This window comes from Brassica rapa, unplaced genomic scaffold (assembly GCF_000309985.2).
Source record: "Brassica rapa cultivar Chiifu-401-42 unplaced genomic scaffold, CAAS_Brap_v3.01 Scaffold0966, whole genome shotgun sequence".
NCBI classification, from domain to species: domain Eukaryota; kingdom Viridiplantae; phylum Streptophyta; class Magnoliopsida; order Brassicales; family Brassicaceae; genus Brassica; species Brassica rapa.
Window position 1 is genome coordinate 18,682 of NW_022610902.1, and position 7,986 is coordinate 26,667.

The 7,986-nt window shown below is 45.5% G+C and overlaps 1 long non-coding RNA gene across 1 annotated transcript; it reads left to right on the forward strand.

The window, feature by feature from the left end:
• Positions 1 to 3,414: 3,414 nt before the first annotated feature.
• LOC117131464 lies at positions 3,415 to 4,731 on the forward strand. Its single transcript, XR_004454640.1, has 2 exons — positions 3,415 to 3,866; positions 4,477 to 4,731. It is a non-coding gene; the product is annotated as an uncharacterized LOC117131464 (long non-coding RNA).
• Positions 4,732 to 7,986: the final 3,255 nt, after the last annotated feature.

Consider the following 7,986-nt stretch of genomic DNA (forward strand, 5'->3'; position numbering starts at 1 on the left):
CACTGACCGAACTCTCCAGGTTGCGGTCCTTGTATCCAACAAGTCTGTGTCTTTCTTTTGAATATCGTCTTCTTTAGACTTTATTCTTTCGCTGATCGTAGTCCATGACAAGATCATAACCAGTCCCTAGGAACATGCTGCATACTCGAGCCTTAGTAGATTTGGACAATCCCCACACCACTCGATGTACGAGTCAAGTCCTCACGAACTTGTTCCAATCTTTAGGCTGCTCGTCCTACAACGAGTCCTAACAGATTGTTATGGTTCTTTTGTCCTTCATGGACAATAAGGTTCATGACCTCAGCCACAACGTACTGGATCATCCCCTTAACCAGCCACAACTTTTTCAGGCTTGGCCACATTGCGATTTTAGTCCCTCCAGACTAAAAACCCCTCAAACTTGACTTCTGTCCTTTACTGAACTCTGTCATAATTCGATCCGGGTCCATTTATGGACGTGATCGTATTCCAGTCCTGGTCCACTCAGGGACTCGACCGTTTCACCCTGACCATAGGTCCATCTCCTAATAGGTCGTGGCATGATCCTCATCCATTATTGGACTTGATCATTCTCAACCGTAGGTCAAACTCCGACTTGGTTGTACTACGACCATGGTCCTCTCTCGGACATGGTCACCTTTGGCTCTGCCATTGTAAGACCCTATCCCGGCCGCCTAGGCCGCGGTCGATGCCTCACGTCGCTCGGTCCACTTCCTGGCCGAACCTCTTAATTTTTGCCCTTTATATATAATATCGCCTAAAGGCGAGGGCTAACTTTGATCTTAGCTATAGACTTCCCTAGTCATTAATAGCCTAGATCCTTTCAACAGATACGCAGCGGATTATTCTCTAATTAACCATTGGTCTAAAACCAATCTAACACTTGTCTTGTCGAAGCACCTTAGCCTTGGTCAGTTTACTCAACTACCAATTAGCTTAAAGGTCAATCCTAAACCCATACCAAGCCATACGATTCTGAGGTTCCATTCCCCTAAACCATTCTATCTAGATCTACATAAGTAAATGCTAGATCATACCTTTGCCACATCTATGGAGCTTATTAGCTCATCGGTCCTCCATTGACTCGAATCGCTCTTGCTTAACAGCTGGACCATGATCACCCAATGATCTTACTTAAGGTCCTTATCTTGACTCTTGCATCAAACAGCTCCCCTAGGTACTTAGTCATTCAACCAACCATCCCCACAGACATAAATAACCTCTGAGAAGTCTTCAAAAGGATAAGGATATGTATTTGGCCTATCCCGGCTCAAGCACAATCCGAAATCCTTTTGCCTTATAGGCAATAGTACCAAGTCCATCTTCTGGACTGACAAAGCTCATGATATCCTAAGTCAATCAACCAACCGTACTCACATGGCTTGGAACTGATGAGTCATCATCTTGTCTGACCGGCCTTGGGACTTAACCCAGACAACAGATATGACTTGTTCATACCAACCGATGCATTCATTAATCAGGTTAGTACTGACACCTTAGACCATCATCCAGAGGTCAGGTCGTCCATACTCAACCAAAATCAGATCTTACATGGCCTTCCTTGAACAATCACACTTAGGCTCAGTATCTATGGTCTACGACACATAATACTAGCCACACACTTCGTCATGACTCTTAGCCAATCTCGAAGCTATCAACACCAAGGTTGATATCTAGAAGCATCACATCAATACTCTTACTCCAGCAACGTGACTATTCATACTAGTGTTCGGCCATCGAACCATCGTCTTGAAACATGATCCGACCACTAGACTTGATAAGCCATCATCCACTTAGCATGTACGGATATAACCGGCCTTCCATTGCCATCATGTAGGTCTACTCCCTACATAAGACATATGGCGCCCATCCTACTCACCAACCCAAAGTTGATTGTAAGATATCCCATTTAGCCTTTGCGGCCAGAACCATCCAACCATAGCCAGATCGTCCATAGTCCCGTCTAACCGTCTGGTTAAGATATAGGTGCGATCGACCAGTTATAAGTCCGGCCCAAAGGCTCACGGACCTTCTTACCTGATCCGACCCAAAGCCTGGATCCATACCACAGAGTAAGGCCCAAGACCAAACCGGATTGCCTTGCAACCAATCAGACCTTGCGACACAACACTCCGGTTAAACTAACCATCCGTCCGTTCGACTATGCAGCCGCGGACTGTCCACTTGGTTCGGCCTAAGCCTTGAACCAATGGCACCGTTTGGAACTCACACCCTTTGGGAACTAGTACCCTTTGGACACTCGTGCCTCTTGACAACTCATGATCCTTGGCATCTCGCACCCGTTCAGAAGCTCCAACCGTTCGACCTAACCGTCCGTATGGACTGTCTGGTCAGTGCGTGTGTCCGCCCTATGGCCAAAGGACCACGCCTTAACCTACACAAGTCATGAACCATTGTGAATGTTCAGGGAAGGGTTGTAACCGTTCAGAACAGAACAGAACCGCCCCTATCCAATCGGATCACCTGAGGCCGGTTTAGACCATGCGCGCGCCTAACTCGACGGTTATGGACCGCGACCGCATTACTCAATCAGAACCACAGTAATAACCAATCCCAACACATCAACAAGTCCACGCCAATGTACAGAAGGAGTAGAAGAAGAACTAGATGAAAAGAATAAGAAGAATGGGACACAATCCAAACGCCCATGGCTAGACCGGTTCGGACTGTCCTTTGGTCTTAGCCAATGAGTCGGTGGTTACCCCACTGCCCTGTTGGATTGAACCACGGCTTTGGAGTCCTTCTCCAGACCTTTCTATATGCCTTGGGTATTCATAACCACACGGCCTCCTCTCTCCTAAACCGTTCTCCTTGCCGGAGATACTAAACCACCACGACCGGCCCTTTTCTGGCCGATCTCTTGGCCGGGACTCTCTCTCTCTCTCTCTCCGTTTTTCTATGAGCATTTTACTCTGGAATTGGATAATGAAATCAACAGGAGAGCCCCCATATTTATAGAAAACGAGGGGGTAAGTCTTGCCCCACGAACAGGCACGACTTGCTAGCGAATGGGCACCATCGGCCAAGGGTTGTCCCCTTTCGGCCACTTGCATCCCTTCCCCCTTTCTGATTGGATTTGGGGTCGGTAACAAGCCCAACCCACGCCCCAGGCCTCCTGTACTTAGCCCACGGCCTTGTCCATAGACCCAACAGCCCATGGCCTCATGGCCGGACCTCACAGCCCGCCACTGACCCGGACCCGGACCATCGGCCTAAAACCCGAACAGTCCGTCTAGCTGAGATGAGCTGACTCCCAGCTGCCTCAGCTGAGTAAGCTAGTAGTCCAGCTAGTGGAGCTGACTTAGTAGTGGCTGAGCTGGAGTGAACTAAACCTAGCTTCATTGAGCTGGCCGAGCTACTCGTCTACTTCCTCCAGTTACCATCTTACTCGTCCTAGCTGTGTCTTAGAGCAACATTAACGGGGTATGATAGAGGAAGTCGTTAGGCTTTATATGATTTTATTTAAATAAAAATTGTATAATTTCGCTGGGACGGACGCGGTTTGTCGTTGGCTAACATATTTTTTTTTTGTCCTTAGGTGATACGTGTCGGCAATGGAATGGTGGAAGCGTTTTGGTTTGAGAAATGATTCACGTGTTGCCCTTTGGGCCTTGTCTCTTTGAAAGAGAGAGAGAGAGTTGAAGATCGATGGCGGAAGGCACGATGATCCCCAGCAACTGAAGAAGGGAAGCCATAGCTTCAGGCAGAGGCTACTTCTCTGAACCCTTTCTTCGACGCCTATCATCAGGCAGAGGCTGAATCCTAGACTCCAACATCACGAGATGTCTCTCCTCCGCCTCTTCGAGACTGTCTCCGATGACTGCATCACACTTGCCCTCATCCAGGTTAAAACTTTTGATCCTTGCTCCTCACTTTTCTTATAGTTTATCGATCTGGGCTTGCTACATTACTTACGATTTCTGGGTTTCACTAATGCAACTCAAATTAAATTGACTGATGTTACTGATCCCATGGTCAATGAGAAGGTTGCTGATCGGGTGAGCATTGAACTTGAACTCATTTGCATTTTTTGGTTTTGTAAAGATGTGGTCAGACTTTGTAATTGGGGTTTCTCTGTGTTGTGGGATTTATCAGGTAGGAGAGGATTTAGAAGGAGTTACCCATAAAGTTTACTTTGATATTCAGATCAATGGTTGACCTGAATGAGTTACCCACAAAGTTTACTTTGTCCCCTCTTCTTCATTGGGCTTGTAAGCTCTGTGTTTTTCCCAATTTGGTTTTAGCTTAATCAGTTCATATTTATTTTGCTATGTTACTGGGTGAAATGGTAGGAGAATGAGCTCCCGAGAGAATCCGACAGACACTTGACAACTAGTTCCTGTTCTTTTTTTCTTGCTTATAACGTTTCTCTTGCCAAACCACAATTTGTTTTCTTCTTATATATGTGCAAGTTGTAATACTTTCTTCTGGGTTCTTGTTGCTTGATTCTTGCAGGCGTAGAGGGAAAGATTGTGGTTGAGCTGATTTTGCTGGGCAAATCTGGATGCAGGGGCAAACATTATCTGATTTTTTCTTAATTGTTCTGTTCTTTTTTTTTGGTTTCGGGTATGTGGATTTGATTTTGTGATCGTTGTTCTGATTGTGCAAGGAGGAGTCTCTTGCACATAGAACATAGAAACTACCTTTTTATATAGTTTGTAATCAAAGATTTACTCTACTTATTTGTGCTTCACGTTTCATTGTTGAGATTATCTTGTTCCCTGTCAAAACATGTTTAGCATAACAAGTTCACCTTCTCTCGTTCTCTCCAAACAAAAGAAACAAACACATTTTGATCAAACGTTTGTCTCATATTCTATCCATCCCACCAAACAAAAGAAGCAAACACATTTTGATCAAACGTTTGTCTCAAATAAATATTATAAAATATGCTAAGGACTTTTTTTGTCCTACCAATAATCAACAAAATTAAAAAAGTCCTTATGCATTTGTCCCTAACTAAAAAATAATACTAATTTATTCTAAGGACAAAATTTTGTAGAACCAATAATGTTGCCCTTAGCTCTTATAAAGTTAAGTCTAAGTTTCCTTATGTCCTTAACCTTCTTTCTTGACCATGGAACGCTTGCCTTGATGTCCTAAGACTGGCTGGTACGTTTCCTCGAACCATGGCTGTCCCGACAATCCTTTCCAGGATTGGGGGCGTGACAAGTCTCCCCCACTTGTAATGGATTCGTCCTCGAATCCGGTGATGATTATACCTTGTCCCAAGACAAAATATTCCAACCGAACTTATTCTAGTCTTGATCAGAGAGTAGAACAAGCTTGATTCAAAACCACCAAATGACCACTTTGATGTACCAATCAAGTCCTCACGAACTTGTTCCAATCTTTAGGCTGCTCGTCCTACAACAAGTCCTAACAGATTGTTATGGTTCTTTTGTACTTCATGGACAATAAGGTTCATGACCTCAGCCACAAGTAGTGGATCATCCCCTTAACCGGCCACAACCTTTTCAGGCTTGGCCACATTGCGATCTTAGTCCCTCCAGACTAAAAACGCCTCAGACTTGACTTTTGTCCTTCACTGGACTTTGTCATAATTCGATCCTGGTCCATTTACGGACGTGATCGTATTCCGGTCCTGGTCCACTCAGGGACTTGACCGTTTCACCCCGACCATAGGTCATCCTCCGAATAGGTCGTGGCCTGATCTTCATCCATTACTGGACTTGATCATTCTCAACCGTAGGTCAAACTCCGACTTGGTTGTAATGCGACCATGGTCCCCTCTTGGACATGGTCAACTTCGGCTCTGCCATCTCGGCCGGAGCCAAAGAAACAGACGCTAGGACAGCGGAACTGTCCCTGGTTCCAGTTCAATCATAAATGGATCGGACCTATCAGGGGGGACACCCTGTAGCGAACAGAACACATCTTGGAACTCGGACACCAACGAATCCTCAGAAAGGTCTTTCAGACAGACAGAACTGCCAGGCTCTGTACTTGTAATTGTAGCCAAAAAGGACTGACAACCCTGTTCCAACATCCGAATCGCTCGAACTGCTGAAACCACTACTTTCTCTTGAGCCGGACACAGACATTGGTACTGGATCGGATGAAGCCCAGTCTCCAATTGCACACGACCTCTATGGCAATCGAGAGTGGCCCGATACTTTCCCAACCAGCCCATACCTAGGATCATCTCGTGATTCTTTAGGTGGACACATACCAGATTCACAGGGAAGACCTTTCCCTGGATCTGCACTGGGATATTCGACATGAGACCTAGTGAGTTCCTGGCTTGCCCACCGACTGCCCTCACTATCCCAAAATTATCACCAGCGTACAGACAGAACAGACCCTTTCCGACCAGTCCCTGACTCACAAAACCTATGCGTAGCCCCTGCGTCGGAAAGTACGTGGGTTTTTACACCACCAATCATGAGGGCTCCTATCAGAGACCCCCATCAGAATCCCCTAGACCATTCTAGGTTCCAGACCAAGCATTACTACTTGAATGTAATAAGATAAATTTAGAGATTGCCAGAGATCGAATCAAAAGATCCGGAAGTTCCGTCATCTCGTGACAGTTCATACACCCTTGGTGTTGTGGTTGGTTTGCCTTGGGATGCCTTGCATGTGTCTCCACGGCCCTTCCCCTGACTTCCTTGCAGCTTGGGACACTCCGATTGGAAATGTCCTTGCTGGCCACAATGGAAACAAGTCATCTGGCCGCTTCTACCAGACTGGTTCAGTCGAGGACAGTTTTGAACCACATGGTCCATGCTGTCACAACAAACACAAGCCCCCTTGGCCTTCCAGCACTCACCGTTATGGTTCCGTCCACATTTGGAACACGCAGGTTGGCAACCAGAGGTCTCACCTCTGTACACCTGGTCCCATTTTCTCTCTTTATCATTAGTCTTGCCCGATGGGCCAGACTGTGGCTTAGCCTTAAGCTTAGCTTCTTCAGCCAAGTTAGACTCCAACAAAGCCACCCGTTCCACTTCCAGTGGGTACCTAGATGAGTAGGATTTCGGTTTAATCACATATTTGTAAAACATCCCATACCATTCTCCAAAGCGTCTTACTATTGCGAATGCTGACACCATTCACAACAGCAATTATAATATACCTCAATCCCCATCATACTAAGATACTTTAACATCATGTTCTTCCAATGATTGGAACGAACACCCTGAGTTTCCTCAATTGTTTCTTTGGACGGATTCAGATTGGAATTGATTCATTCCATCTGACTCGATCAATGGAAACCTATCTTGACTTATACCGAGTCCTAACTGATCCATCTGATCAGAAGTCCACTCGTGTACTGGTCATATAGTGTCTCCCTTGAGTCAGATTTTAATATTGCATATGCTTTACTTATTATGAACGGCCATCAAGGGATAACACTTAACTTCAGTAGAATGCTGCACGTTTATTTCAACCTAAGCCACTCTCTGGTCCATGTTACTTCCCTTGTTTAGGTCATCTATAAACAAGTCTTGCATTGCTTCCATCCCTTCCAACCCGTCTATTACTTCTACATACTAGATCGACCAACCTTTCGGTTTTTAGGTTCTTGCCCTTGGAGAATGTATCTTGGCTAAGCCGGTTCATCTTAGAATTCCCACATTCACAAACATGATACCCTAGCTTACCTCAACTCTTTCTTGGCTCACCCCAACTAAGGTTTCATAGTCCTCATAGTTTTTGGAAATAATTTCGGTTTGGAACTCAATATCTTAGAGCGTTGTCCTAAACAGGATCAAGCATGCTCTGATACCAACTTGTAAGACCCGATCCCGGCCGCCTAGGCCGCGGTCGATGCCTCACGTCGCTCGGTCCACTTCCTGGCCGAAGCTCTTAATTTTTGCCCTTTATTTATAATATCGCCTAAAGGCGAGGGCTAACTTAGATCTTAACTATAGACTTCCCTAGTCATTAATAGCCTAGATCCTTTCAACAGATACGCAGCGGATTATTCTCTAATTAACC